Source organism: Talpa occidentalis, unplaced genomic scaffold (assembly GCF_014898055.3).
Source record: "Talpa occidentalis isolate TD23 unplaced genomic scaffold, MPIMG_talOcc4v2.1 talOcc4.2, whole genome shotgun sequence".
Classification (NCBI taxonomy): Eukaryota; Metazoa; Chordata; class Mammalia; order Eulipotyphla; family Talpidae; genus Talpa; species Talpa occidentalis.
The window spans coordinates 125,427,220-125,443,467 of NW_023602073.1; the positions used below are offsets into that span (position 1 = coordinate 125,427,220).

The following is a 16,248-nucleotide window of genomic DNA, read 5'->3' on the forward strand; positions in this document are numbered from 1 at the left end:
ATAAGGGAAAATAAAGCAGACTCATAGAGTGCTCAAGATTTTTAATTGGTGTGAAGTTGAAAGGGCAGAAAGACAGAGAAGAGAAAGGATGTCAAATAAAAGACTCCTGATCAGATTACTTTCCAAAATCACCCATTCTCTCATAGTCAAACATCCAGTCAATCAGGGAGAGCCCAGAGCTGAGTTGCCGGGAGAATGAGTTCATGACTCAGAAGCCTGGGAGAGAAGGAGAGACCTGAAATTCACTATGCACCATCCACGCTAGATAATCCGTGAGGTCAAGATGATGGCTGCCATTCACCACCCCACCCAGTTCCCCAGACATTTATCACCCTCACTCCTTCATCCTTCCTAGTAGCCACCTATACAGGAAGTCTGGCTTATGGTATACTGGGAATTGTGGTCCAAAGCCTTTGAAATGTTAGCAGTATGGAAGTGGGGAGGGGGGAATTGTGTCCATTCCCACAGTCCTGGTAACTCGCCTTCCACTGATACAGTGACACAGCCTGTAACAATAGCAAAGCACAAAAAACAGTTTTGTTTACTTTCCAAAAAAAAATAAATAAATAAGAAAGAGGGTAGGAATTTGGATTTAGGAAGATAATTAACACAATAAAAATTAAGGGTATATTGTTCTTAGTCTTTGATGCTAATATTATGTTTAAATTGTCAAGTCACTTAAAACAATCAAGGAAATGCATAGTGGGGTTTTGTTGTGTTTTGTTTCTTTCATGATTTATTCTTTTTATATTTTGATGAAAGTTTTCTACTTCTTCAGAATAAAAGCACAGTTTATGCCCTAAATGCTGAGATGAATTTCTCCTTAGAGAATTTTTTTTGGACATCTCTATGTGTCCAGCCCTAGGTAGGCTTTTAGAATACAGTGGTAAGCAAAACAGAAAAAGGTCTCTCCAATGATGGGGCTTCTGTTCCACCGAGGAAGATAAATTTTAGCTAAATAAACAGAATATACAATATACATTGGAATCATTGTTACAGCAGGAAAACAAAGGCATAGTTAGGGATTGTAATGGGAGACTTTCCAAAAAAGGTTTAGGAAAGATATCAAAGGCAGAAAGTGTGGAGGAAAGTTAAGGAACAGGAATTTCTAGGCAAAGTCCAGGGTAAGGGAAAAACAATGCCTTGTTCTAGAAATCGACTACTATGATAAATCTTAGAATGTGATGAGAGGATAGGTTAAGCCAGGTCAGTATTTTTGAATTGTAGCATAGGTACAAATTACATTCTATTGAAAGTTTTAAGAGACGTGACCTGCTAAAATTTGCATCTTAAGAAAGTCTATTTTGTTAAAAATGGATTAAAAAAAGCAAAGGGTAATCAGGAATCCATTTAAGAAGTTTCTGTAGAAGTCCAGATGTTAAAAATGCTTGTGACTTGGCCCCAAGTGCTGGCAGTGGAACTGGAAAGCAGCAGATGGGTCTGAAATTAATTTTGGAGTTAGAATAGTATTTAGTGATAAAATGACATCAACAATAATTTTCAACTTGCTCTGTGAGACACTGGGTGGGTAAAGTAAAATGATTTGAGCTAAAGAACACAGATGAGTAGCTAATTCAGAGTGTAAACTCGGAGGAGATGTGGTGTTGGAATAGTGGAAATCATAGACTTTATGTTGGATAAAATTCGAGATGTTCCTGAGACATCTAAGTGGAGATGTCAACCTGGCATTTCTAAGAGCAGACCTGGAGATTCAGATTACATTCCTGGAAATGTAACATCAGAGTCTTTGACTACTCAGAGGATATGTAAATGGTTTAGATTTGGATGAGATTGTCTGTGGAGGAGAATAAAATAAGTAAAGATTCCTGGATCATGCCCCAGGGAATTCTAATATTTACTGATAAAAACAAATGGAAAAGAGCAAAGTAAATGGATGTGAGTTTTCATTTTCATTTTATCTGGGTTTTTTAAGCCAGGGGAAACACAATGTAGAACAGTGTTTTTAAATATCCTTTTCATCATTAGCGATAAGAAATTGTCAAGCAGTCCTTAAAGAGCAGGGCCCAGGGGAAAAGCATCTTTCCTGCTGCTGCTGTATTCATGAGAGCTTACATGAGTGCTTTCTGATAGTATTGTTTGAGGGGCATAAATATGTGCTCACACTTCTTGCATAGCAATTAGTTTAGAGATTTATCATATTTTAGTATTTTGGATTGTTAATGTCAGACAAAGACAGTTTTTCATTTGGTATTTTTTGTTTGTTTCACAAACACCTCTGTTATGGGTCAATTTAAGGCTCTAATTTCATTTTCAGTGACTTAAAGTGTTTTAAATTTCTTCTACTTTGCCTTTTTTACTTCTAATTTTGAGTTTGCAGATAGACCTGCCAAAGAGACATCTAGTTTATAGCTTGGTTTTGGAAGTCAGGCAAAAGAGAGCAGATACTGAACATATGTTCTGCTGATATTGATGAAGTGAGTTTGGAGGAAGCTTGGAAGCAGTCTATTTCTCCCTAAATGCCACCCCCTCAATGAATATTTTGGGTACTTTTATACCAGAACATTCTAAATAATGCCCCGGCCATGATAATTATTTTTTTATCTTATGATATTTGAAAGCCTTTAGGGTGATTCAGAATTGTTCTTCAAGTGGAAAACAAAAGAACACCTTAAAGATTCTAATTTTAAATAGAATGTGGGTCAGATTTCCATGCAAATTATAAGGACTGAAATTTTGTGACCATATTAGCAAGCACACTGAGGGGTACCTCAGGACCTCCAAACTTCCATGGTTTAAAGAGGTTCAGCCATCTGCCCCATAAAGACAACACATACTCTTTGTGTGAAAGAACTTTAATAAGATTAATGTGTATTGAGAGAAGTGAAGAAAAGACAAGACTTTCCCAATAGACTATTCAAAGTTACCCATTCCCTCATGGGTAAATGCCCCACCAAACAAGATTGGCCCAAAGCAGGGCCACTGAGACCCAAAACATTGCCACAAGTCTAAGTCACCTTCTGCCAGGGAACCATAGGAAAGAGGCAGAAGGGGCCAGGAAGGCAATTCTGGGATGAATGGAGCAAATCAAAGTAAAAGTCAATGTAAAGGCTGCCATTGTCTCTCATCCACATCTCTTCCAAGTGTCTCTCTCTTTACATGTCTCTACTCCATGTGTCTCCTTCCATATCCCCCAAGTCCAGGGTGCAAACTAACAAGCAAGTGGTACTTTCCATGTTTCTGCCCCATGTGCTTTCTCCAATTCTTCTCCAAGTCTCCTAAAGTCTTCTCCTCGCTGCTCAGCCCCACCCTTCATTAGGTCAGGCAGAGAACATGTAGCCTCTTTTTTTTTTTTTTTATGGGACCCTCGCAGGCGGCCAGGGAACGAACCGGCGCTGCAGAGGCTGCGGGCAGCCTCACAGTCCAGTGCTCAACCACTGCGCCACCAGGGGAGGCCCCTGTAGCCTCCTTCTTTATGAAGGTTACACTCTGTAACAACCAGAGCAATCCCCATAGGATATATAATATGTACACAATAAATGAAAGAATTGGACATAGAAGGAATCTGTATTTTAGAGAGGTAGATTTCAAAATGGATCAAGTATTCAATCTAGCCACAGAATTATTTTTTGCTATTTTTTTCCATTTTAAGAAATCTCTGTGATCAGAGGTCATGTGGTCTACTTAATTGACCAAGTATAGGTTGATTAGAGCTGCTGAAAAAAATAATTAGAGGCATTGGAGGAAGTTTGAGTGCAAATGCCTTACTTGAAGTCACTGTTACATATACACTGTATTAAGCCACAAAATTCATCTAAGTATAAAGATCCCATTGGCTATATTAAACAATTCATGAATTGGGTGGTGACTCATCTAATATGAAAACTAATAGAAAACTAATCTAATAGAAAACTCAAAAGGTGCGTACAAAGTCTTCTATAAAAGGAAGAGGCAAAATAAGAAAGATTATTTCTGGCTAAACCACCCTCTCTGCTGGGGGGTGAAATTGGAGGGGCCTATTGGACAGATTATTTTGCTAAAGTTGACCTAAAAATTCCAGGCTATATGGTTGAAATTACATTCCTGGGAGAGGTTGAATTCATAATTAAGTTAGGGATTAAGTTTTGGTTTGATGATATGGGACTTAGCACGAATGACTCCATTTGGGACTGTTGTCTCTTTTTAAACAACTATTATATTCTCCTGGTGGTTTTTTTTTTTTTTTTTTTTTTTTTTTTGGAGTTCTTACCAGAAATCTGGTTTATATTGACAGTTATTTTCTTATGTATGTTTTAGGTCACTGCAAATCAGATGTAATCCTGTCTTGATAAGATCAATGCTCTGTCAAGAATTTGATAAAATCCTACAGCGTTTGACAGTATCAAGGGACTTCATAGGGCACTGACTCCTTATTTGTAGTCAGAATAACTGTTATATGAGTAAATATTGATTCTATAAGCAAGACCAGCTTAAGATACCTTGAAGTATGTGAGGTTGCATCTGGTTTGTTTCTGATGATAGTAAAAATACTTAAATTTTTATCTTAATCTGTCAGGAAGGAACAGAGTAAACAAGTTTTAAAATTAATTCCACAGAGGAACATGCACTACTTTTTTTCTGATTAAAAGGAAGAAAAACCACCAAACCACACTAGAAGCCTCCAAAAATACTCTTTTATTTTGGAAGCTGAAAAGGGCAGAACTAAGCAACAGTACAAGACAAATTTGAAAGGCCAATAAACACAAGTTAGGTCTAGAATACGTGCTTTCCTTGGTTCTTTTTTGCTTCTGAACAACTGGATTCAGCATTATTTTTTCTCAGCTTACAAGCATTGTTGTGTCTGGACAGCTATTAGTTCAAATTGGACTGATTTTCTACTTCTATAAAACTCTTCATCTGCATGGTGAATCAAGAGCATTAAGTTTCTGCCTGCAGTGCACAGCTGGAAATCATTCTCTTTGGCAACATTTTGTTTTGTCCCATTTTTATTTTATACCAGTGTGCTCCTGCATACCCACATAGCTCAGGATTTCCACAGACAAATATCTCCTTTTCTTCCTTGACACTTCTTAGAACATTTTAAATTGGCAGGTTCTCTTTTGTCTTTCAAATATGGAATCAATTGCAAACAGCTCTGTGTGCTTGCATGAATAATTTTAAAAATGTTCCACATTCCTGAAAGACTGAAATGGAAAGTTAGAAACATTCAAACAGACAGTTTCCTTTTATTTTTTTGAAAGGTGATAGGTGCTTGACATGAACAAGCAGGAAATAGATTGTGTACCAAGTCTAGGATGACAGAAACAGAGGCGGGGTTGGGGGTGGGGTTAGAGGGAGAGAGATATGTAATGTATTGTAAATAATAGATGGTGATTTTTTCAAATTATAGAAAATTTCATGTATTGAAGAGAGTTGTTTCATTGACTGGATGACTTTTCCATAGCAAATCTTCAAGTACCATCTGTTCTTAGTTATTGTATATTAATGATGGTCTTTGCAACTGTATATATTATAAAGAAACTTTATTTGAGAATTAAAGTACATATATCATGTAAACTCTGTATTAACATATATCAATATTTCTGAGTGTTAAGAAAAAGTTATCATACTCTACACACAGATACTGAAGACAGCTATTCTACAAAATTTATTTGGTTTTATATATAAACAAAAATACATATATGGAATTATTTTTACTGAATTCTATTAGAAAGATTTTCTTTAAAAATATGAGTTAGAGCACGCTCATTTAAAGTGATGGTTTACCAAACTTCACATAGTTACAGGTAATTAAAATAAAGAGCACAAAGATGGGGGGGTGGTAATCCCCAAATTAGAAGGAAACTTTCATTGTGAAACAGAATGTTTAAAGTGACATTATCATTATGTAACCATTGGTTCTTCGTGTAAATAGTTGTAATAGTTCCAATTACCCAATTCCAATTATTACTACTGTTCCTTTATATTTTATCCTAAAGTTTAAATGAAGTAGTTATCCATATTCATCCATTTTGTCAATTTTAGTAAAACTACTCTCTTGAACTTTCTATCTTCATTGTGTGTATGGCGTTGGTGTAAGGGGCTATGTAAATGTTATAAAATGTTATTGTTCCCCCTTGGAACAAGTGACCTGGGTATAAGTCTTCACCTGCACACTTAAGAACTCAGGACAAGACTTAAAAGCAGACACACAGAGAAAAGTTAATAAAAGGTTTATTTACAAGGGAAATGAGAAAAGGAAGAACAGGAGAAAGAAAAGAATTAATGGGTTGTCCTACCTATTACACCATCTGTGCTGAGACCCTGGGTAGAAACCAAAAGCAGGAAAAGCAAGAGTGCAAGCCTACATATCTTCAGTTTTATATCAAGCATGGTTCTTAACTCCATCCTTAGTTTCCAGCAAACCCCGCTTCCAGGATGTCAGAATCATGAACTGATGGGAGTTGTAATTCTCATCCCTGAGATTTCTTTGGAGGTAGGGGTGGTGTCCTTAAAACATACTACTCAGGGAATGCTATTCCTCCAACATAAATATAACATAATATTTATAGCTATGTGACTTTTTGATCATAATCAAACCTCCACTAAACTTAAGCAGAAATGTATTTGAAATAGTAACTTGTAGAATTCTTGGGAAGTTCTGAAAGTCAGGCTTCTTTGATGACAGCCATCAAAGTCATAGCTGTCTAGTGAGGGTGGATTAATAACCATTGCTGTCACCACATACTCCACCATGCATATCTCCCTTATCTTCTCAATCCTGCACTTCCAGTGCTCCATTCAGAGCCCTCGGCCAAAGACATTTTTCCATACCCAAACTGCTAAAGGGAAGGGAGAAGAAAAATCACCCCTACTTTCACTTGGCAGGAGCTAGGGCCTGCATATCCATGGGTATTAAATACAATTCCAATTACCCAGGGACATAAATGGTGGCCAAATGCTGGAGTATGAAATATGATAAAGGTATATACTACATTTTTGAAATAGCTTGAATTCCCTTGAATTGTTTCTCTGAGCTAGAATATGAAAATGGAGTAGTACGTTTCCACTAAATCAAGAGTCTGATTAGTTTAATGGCTTTTGTTTGCTTAATTTCTCTCCATAAAGATTATACAAGTGTATGTGTTTATTCTCATTCAATAAATTTAAATTTGTTTTTTTTTTTTTTTTTAATAATAAATTTTATTGTTGTATTCCCCATACAATTGCAGCCCCCCATTCTGACCCCAATCCCTCCCCTCCCGCCCCCCACCCCCCAAAAAGTGTCTCTGGTTCATAGTTTTTTGTTGATTTTGATTTTCATTTTCTTATATTCATTTTCCTGGTCCCTTATTTAAGTTTTCTAGATTCCTGCTATGAGTGAGACCATCCGGTATTTTTCTTTTTCTTTTTGGCTTATTTCGCTGAGCATGATCCCTTCCAGCGCCATCCATGTTGCTGCAAATTGCATGTGTTTATCTTTTTTGAATGCTGAGTAATATTCCATGGTATATATGGACCACATCTTCTTGATCCAGTCATCTATTTTTGGGCATTTGGGTTGTTTCCAAAGCTTAGCTATTGTAAACAGTGCTGCTATAAACATAGGGGTGCAGGTGTTCTTTGGAATTGATGTTTCTGTGTCCTTTGGGTAAATACCTAGGAGTGGAATTGCTGGATCATATGGAAGCTCTATGTTTAGTAGGTCCAGAAATCTCCACACAGCTTTCCACAGTGGTTGGACCAGTTTGCACTCCCACCAACAGTGTAGAAGAGTTCCTTTTTCTCCACACCCTCGCCAGCATTTGTTGTTGCTAGTTTTTTTAATATGTGCCATTCTCACTGGTGTGAGATGGTATCTCATGGTAGTTTTGATTTGCATTTCCCTGATGACAAGGGATGTTGAACATTTTTTCATATGCCTGTTGGCCATTTGCATTTCCTCTTGAGAGAAGTTTCTTTTTAGCTCTTCTGCCCATTTTTTGACTGGATTATTTTCTTTGTTGTTGTTGAGTCTCATCAGCTCTTTGCAGATTTTTGTGATCAGTCCTTTATCACTAGTGTTGGGTGCAAAAATGTTCTCCAAGTTGGTGGGGTTTCTCTTTGTTTTTGTTATTGTCTCTTTTGCTGTGCAGAAGCTCTTTAATTTGATGTAGTCCCAGCTGTTTATCTTTGCCTTCACTATCACTGCTTTGGGTGATGTGTTTGTAAAGATGTCTTTGATGTGCAAATCACGTAGTGTTTCGCCTATATTTCCTTCTATATATTTTATGGTTTCAGGTCTTATGTCTAGTTCTTTAATCCATTTTGAGTTGATTTTTGTGTATGGTGTGAGGTAGTGGTCAAGCTTCATTCTTTTGCATGTAGCGACCCAGTTTTCCCAGCACCATTTATTGAACAAACTTTCTTTGCTCCAATGCATAGTCTTTGCTCCTTTGTCAAAGATTAGTTGACCATAAATCTGTGGGTTTATTTCTGGATTTTCTATTCGATTCCATTGGTCTGTATGTCTGTTCTTGTTCCAATACCATGCAGTTTTGATGATTATGGCTTTGTAGTAGAGTTTGAAGTCTGGGAGTGTAATGCCTCCATTCCCTTCTTTTTTTTTCAGGAGAGCTTTGGCTATTCGGGGTTTTTTGTGATTCCATATGAATTTCATCAATAATTGTTCTATTTCTTTGAAGAATGACATTGAAATTTTGATTGGAATAGCGTTGAATCTGTATATTGCTTTTGGAAGGATGGCCATTTTAATAATGTTTATTCTTCCAATCCACGAGCAGGGGATGTCTCTCCATTTCTTTGTGTCTTCTTCTATTTCTTTTAACAGTGTTTTATAGTTTTCTTTGTATAGGTCCTTTACCTCTTTTGTTAGATTGATTCCCAAATATTTGATTTTTTTTGTTTCAATAACAAAAGGGATGGTTTTTTTGATTTCTTCTTCTTCAGATTTATTGTTTGTGTATAGGAAGGCTACTGACTTTTGCGTGTTGATTTTGTATCCTGCCACTTTACTGAATTGATTGATGAGTTGAATTAGCTTTTCTGTGGAGTTTTTGGGGTTCTCTATGTATAATATCATATCGTCTGCAAATAGTGATAGTTTGACTTCTTCTTTTCCTATTTGGATTCCTTGGATGTCTTTCTCTTGTCTTATTGCCCTGGCTAGGACTTCTAGTATTATATTGAAAAGCAGTGGTGAGAGTGGACATCCTTGTCTTGTTCCAGATCTTAATGGAATTGCTTTCAGCTTTTCACCATTGAGAATGATACTGGCTGTTGGCTTGTCATAGATGGCCTTTATGATGTTGAGGTATGTTCCTTGTATCCCAAGAATTTCAAGGGCTTTTATCATGAATGGGTGTTGCACTTTGTCGAAAGCTTTCTCAGCATCTATTGATATTATCATATGGTTTTTATATTTCTTTTTGTTGATGTGTTGGATAACGTTGATTGATTTTCGGATGTTAAACCATCCTTGTGCCCCTGGAATGAATCCTACTTGGTCGTGGTGAATTATCTTATGGATACATTGTTGGATTCTGATGGCTAAAATTTTATTGAGGATTTTTGCATCAGTGTTCATTAGGGAGATTGGCCTGTAGTTTTCCTTTTTTGTGTTGTCCTTGTTCGGTTTTGGTATTAGTGTAATGTTGGCTTCATAGAACGTGTTTGGTATTGTCCCTTCCTTCTCAATTTTTTGGAAGAGTTTGTGAAGGATAGGCACTAATTCATCTCTGAATGTTTGGTAGAATTCATTTGTAAATCCATCAGGTCCTGGGCTTTTGTTTTTGGGAAGGTTTTTAATTACCATTTCAATTTCGCTAATTGTAATTGGTCTGTTTAGGTGTTCTATTTCTTCTTTATCTAGCTTTGGGTGATTGTAGAGTTGTAGGAATTTGTCCATCTCCTCTAGATTGTTAAACTTGTTTCCATATAACTGTTCATAGTAGTTACTGATTATTCTTTTGATTTCTGCTGAGTCCGTTGTGATTTCTCCTCTTTCATTGATGATCCTGTTTATTTGTGCTTTCTCCCTTTTTTCCTTTGTGAGCCTGGCTAGGGGTTTGTCTATTTTATTGATTTTTTCAAAGAACCAGCTCTTGGTTTCATTGATCTTTTGGATTGTTTTTTTAGTTTCAATTTCATTTATTTCTGCTTTGGTTTTTATTATTTCTTTTCTTCTACTGGTTTTGGGGTTTTTTTGTTGTTCTTTTTCTAGATCTTTGAGCTTCGAGATTAGGTTGTTTCTTTGAGTTCTTTCTTGTTTCTTGATGTGAGCTTCTATTGCTAATAAATTTAAATTTGAATGCTAGTATATCCTAGCTAGTATTTCTGCACTCAATAATTTCATAGACTAAAAATTCATTGTAAGAGACATTAAAGATTTAGTGTGATATGCGTTATAATAAAATATCAACTAAGTACTATGTAGATACCAAGAAGAAAACAAAAAATGCTGCGTTACAATCCAGGAAACATTTTCACAGAGCATAGGATATTTGAGCTGTGTCTTGATAGAGGAGTGAATGACCGTACAAGAAAAAAAAATAGCACATTAAATAAAGCATAAGATAATGTCATGACAAAAATTTTCACATTACCCACTGCATTTATAAACAGTAAGATGTCAGTACACTGGACATGTAGGAAGGCTTGAAAGAGAATGGAAACAAGTGAGTTTACAGGTAGATAGGGCTAATTATGAATGTTTTTGTTACCAAAACATTGTTGTCAAAACATTTTGGATGCCAGTGCAATAGATGAATGGTAGGATAAGATATCCTTATAAGCTAGAGACAAATAATTTGGAAGCATAAGTCTTAGAATGGTGAGAAATAGGACATTTAAATTTTCAAAGTACCTTTTAATATTTTCTGATTTCTATAAAAGAGCAATTCATAATTTTTGATTTATGTTTACCTAAACCATAGAAACTATAATTTTTGCTGTTCTCACTGATAATGGTCCATCAATTTACATTCAAAATTTTTTATTTACCTTCTGTCATCTCCAAATTTGCAGTGATTTTTAAAAATTCTAGATTATTTTTCAGTTCCAGAATTTATATTTAGTATTTTTTGTAGTTTCTATTGTTCTGCTGAGATTTCTTTTTTTCCCCCTTTCATTACAAGAATTTTGTTGTGTTATGTCCTTGGGAATAATTATAAAATCTGTCTTAAAATATTTGTGTTAATTTTAATATCTGGTTATATCAGTATTAGTCTCCATTCATAGATTTTTATCCTAAGTATGGGTGGCAATTTATTCTTTTTTTTCAATGTCCAAATTTTTTTAATAAATTCTGAATATTTTGAATGATAAATCACAGAAATTTGGAATATTGTATTTTCTGAACAACAGTCCTCCATTTTTTATTTTTATTTTTTGCTATAGAAATTTCATAGCAGCCTGATTCATAGTAGTCCCAACCTGAAAACTACTTTGGTGTTGATCAGCTAGTAATTGGGTAAACACTTTTTGGTATATCCATACAATGCATAACTACTTGGCAATAAAAGAGGATAAAGCACTAATACACAACATGAATGAATTTCGAAAGCATTGTACTAAGTAAAATAAACCCCAAAATGTTTCTATTCCACTGTATTGAATCATAGGTCTGAAAGTACACTGAGAATTCATCTTCTTTCTTTTCTTTCAGAATATTTACTTCATCTATTATTGTTTATATTATGTGCATTGATTTATCTAAATGGATATTTCATCTTTTATCTTTTTGTTATATCAGTGAGCTAACTTTCTATACTCAAATTCTATACTCTTATCTATGCTATACATTCCTGAGGAGTGCCCCAAACTTGATCTCTATTCAGTTCTTTTAGCCCCACTGGACTCAAGTACTTTGTGTGCCTGCAGCATAGGTATATCTGGTTTCAGTAATTTGGGAAAAATTATACACATATTTTGAAGCTCTCTTTCTATGACTGTCTTCTTTCCAGCATTTCTTCCTCACTTCTATCTGCCGTGGTTGTCCATAGTTCTAGTTTCTGGTTCTTCGAAAATGTAAACTATCAGTTTCTATTGAATTTTAGTTGCCATCTGTGGAACAGTCTGGAGCTTATCTGATATCTTCTAAGAATACACATCCCTCTTGACTCACCTGTTTTGGGTTGTTCTCTAAAGTCTTCAGGAATTTTTTAAAAATATTTTTTTGTTTAGAATTCACAGCTGTTGTCTGTGGGAGGTTTGGTTCAATAGAGCTACTCCATGATTACTAAAAGTGGAATTTCCATGCTTGGGTTTTAAGAATGCGTCTGCTATTTGAAGCAAGAATGTGGTATTTTGGGAATGCAGATCCTAAAAATCATACAAATTTGTATGAACAAATCACACTATTGGAGATAGCACTAATAAAAACACTAAGAATTTGGTGAATTTTTCAAATGTTTACTGATTATAGCAGAATTTCTATTTTTTTTAACCTGATGGAACAGACTCTAGTGTATCTATTTCCTAAATGGATATATATATATATATATATATATATATATATATATACAGAGCAGAGTACTCTCTTCTGTCTGTACATATAATATACATACTATAGCCTAATAAAATATAAAAGAGAGTAAATATTATTTGATTTTTGCTCAGATATTTCTCCTTAAACAACAAATCCAACCAAATTTAATTAGTCTAAATACTTTTTCTTAAATGTCAGTTATGATTATATGGTTAATGATCATTGGATTTTATGTCATTAATATTAACCTGACCTCAGATAGAATTGAAAAGCTATAAATCATACTCTAGAGAGGTTCACTAAGTATTTCTAGTTTATTTACACTTACAATGTTTACATAATCTTAACCAAGTAACCCATATTGAATATGGTAATAAACATTGCTCCGTTGATTTTGAATGGGAATAAATAGGTATAGACTGATAGATTTAACATATAAAGAAAAATGAGCTTCAGTCCTTAATACAGCCTGCTGAAGATTCAATAAAAGCTCAGATATTGATTGATTTTTCAAGTTGGTCATTAGCAACTAATTAGGGACCTTCCCTGACCAATAGACTTTACTGATTTTTAAAAATAAACAGCAAAATAGCTGATAAATTTTAAAAAGCAACTGTTCTCTACTAAGCAAGGCAATTAAATTGTGGAAAGGTTAATTTCTAGGCTCATGATCAATAAGTATAACAGAAACAAGTCACTAGAAAGATCTGAATGATAGTAAATGCAAATTTTATTAATATCTTTAGTTTTTAAGTAGAAAACTTTATGGTGCAACAAAGGGATGGTGACTGGGTAAGTTATGCCTTTTATTAACTATATAAATTGGTTAATTTTGCTGAGGACCAGGTCCTGGATGTGCCATGTAAGAATATGCCACATAAAAATAAGTCTTCTGCAGGAAGGGAGCACTCTCCTAGTGGATTCTGAGTGCTTTGTAAGTGGAAACACTATAGTAACATTGCCAGAAGGGGGGAATTTTATACTTTTAAAATATAAACAACAGTGTAAATCAATGTTATCTCAATAAAAAAAAATTAAAAAGGAATATCTTCTGAGTTAAAGAGGTGAGTTCAAATCTTGGTTCTCACGTTACTAATTTATAACTTTGTGCATATTATTTATCTTTGCTGCACTTTCTTCATTTATAAAATGGGACTAATACAATCTACATGATAGATTACATGGGGATTAAATCATGTTATACAGTGAGTATGTAACAGCTTCTTCATCAATACTATTTCCATATCTATAATCATTTTATAGCTATGTCATTTTACTCACATTTTATTCATTTAATTCTGTGGGGAAATTAAGATATAATTCTGTATTTTTAGAACACACAATATATAGTTAAGTAATTCTTGCCAGTCATCATCTGCCCTCCCCCATAATTACTCTAATCTCACAAAATACATGAATAGTCACCTTAAATCATGGTGCACAGATCCCACCAAAGCAATGCATGGTGAGTCTTATACCTGGGTAACAGAACCTGATGCCAGCGTCAAGATCAGGAATAGTCAGAGGTTAGGAGACAAAGATCACAAGAAAAATTGAAATGTTCTGTGGGTAGTTTTTTGGGAAACTTTGAGAGTGACTGAGATGAGAATTGAGGTTTTGACTGGTCTTAAGAATTAATTTACTTTTGTGATAATATTCATCTGAGGAAGTGTGAACCTGTTCCTTTAAACCATATACATGTTGTAAACCAATACTGCCTCAATAAAAAGAAATTAGAAATTGAATAAAATTGCATGCAGTATGCATATAAAACAATAATTCATTATGGCCTCCCTGGTGGCTCAGCGGGTTGAACACCCCTCTGTGAAGCCATCCTCAGCCTCTGCGGCGCAGATTTGAATCCCGGCCAGCCAGGAAGCTTCCCAAATGGCAGGGCAGACCTCTCCTGTTGTGCACGCTGCTCCCCTCAGCAGTGCTTTCAGTCTGTCTGCCTGTTCTGCTCCCCACTCTGTCTCTAGTGAATGCTCTCACCCTCCTGCACCTCTGGCCTGTACCCCCACTATTGTGTAAAAAAAAAAAATCTTTCAAAACAAATTCATTCACATCTTTGAAATTTTTGAGAGCAATTGCAAAAGAGATTCAAGGTATTTTGAATTAATTTTTATTTGCTGTATCATTGATTCTTTCAATGCAATTCTGAGGTCAACCAGGAGCACACTATAGCATTACATTTACGTAGGTTTCATACTGCATTATATAGGCCCTGTAGCATCCTGAGTAAAGTGTTTATTCTGAGGCCAGACTGTTTGGGTTCAAATCACAACTCTCCTGCTTGCTAGCTATTATCTTGGGCAAGTTAATGAACATGCTCATGAAATAGGGATAATATTAGCAGGTAGTTCATGTGGATGTCGTGTGTTGCAAATTAGTTCATGCAGGTAAAGAGTGTTAGAATAATCCCTGAAAGAATAGTGCATGAAGCATTATAAACATCCAATAATGTTGGCTATTATTGTCATTATGCAGAAGAATATTTATGAGGGCAATATTTACAATTCATCTATTTCACAAATGCATTCAGTTGTGTTCTGTTGCCAGCATGTGCTATTGTTGAAGATATGACAGAAAACACCAATGTAAAACTCTAGGTATCTCAATAAAAAAAGACAAAGGATAGAGTAAGGAAAGGACTTCCTGTCAGAGATTGAACTGATATTTACCTACGTGTTATATGTATAGGGTAGAGACATGGTCAACCTGTTCCTTACATAAATTCAATCATGTTATCTACAATCTTAAATGTACTTTCTCCACGACAAGTTTTTCACTTGAAGAGTGGCTTCTGATAAGTGTCTTTACTAAATTGACATTGGACAGAGGTATATAAACTGCAAATATGAGACATGCAAATATGAGACATTAAGTTATAGAATGGAAAAAGCCTGAATTAACTTCTCACATGAAATAAAAGATCTCCCTGCCTCACATTGGATGGGCCTCTGAGATTATACCTAAGCAAACCAAAACTGTTATTGTTTCTAAGAAATCATTTGTAGGGGGCCTCCCCTGATGGCGCAACAGTTGAGTGCTGGGCTGCGAAGCTGCCCGCAGCCTCTGCAGCACCAGTACCAGTTCGGTCCCCGGCCACTGGGGAGGGTCCCTCATAGCGCGCAGACCTCTCCTGCCGCCTGCTGCTCCCCTCAGCAGGGTATTTCATCAGTCTGCCTGTTATGTTCCCTGCTCTGGCTCTGGTGAATCCTCTCACCCTCCCGCGCTTCTGACTGTATCCAGTGCTTGTAAATAAATAAATATATCTTTAAAAAAAAAAAACAAAAGAAATCATTTGTAGGAATTGATCATGGATAATGCAATAACTTGTTCCTGATAAGATATTGCTGTGTAATATGATGACATAGCATAAAGGTGGTAAAGAATGGTTTTCCAAGATCTTTCATCATATTTTGTTTTTCCCAGTATAAAGAAATCACAATAACATGCTAAATGATAATTTGGGAATAAAAATGGCCACAGAAAACATAGCTGCATAGTTGTGCAAAATCTTTACAGGTGATTATATTTTTACCCTACATATAAAATAACTGAAATGAAAGAAGAGGGATTCAGTATTTACTTTTTATTCTTTAACTGTGTGTTAGAGACAGGGCTTTGTTCTCATTAACTATTAGATGTCAAAAATTAAGAAAACTTTAGAAATAAATATTCATTTGATAAAATATGCTACTTATGTAGCTCTTAACTAAGTCAGTTGTTTAATTATCTTTCATTTTTGATTAATACTCTGAAAAATATCCTATGCTATTTTCAGCAGCAAAATCATGCCACATAATTTTGGACTCTCACAC

At 35.3% G+C, this 16,248-nt stretch overlaps 1 protein-coding gene across 1 annotated transcript in view; it reads left to right on the plus strand.

Annotated features, from left to right (window-relative positions):
• Positions 1–16,248, plus strand: part of LAMA2 (laminin subunit alpha 2) — a 536,992-nt gene that overhangs the window by 110,162 nt on the left and 410,582 nt on the right. The window lies entirely within an intron of this gene.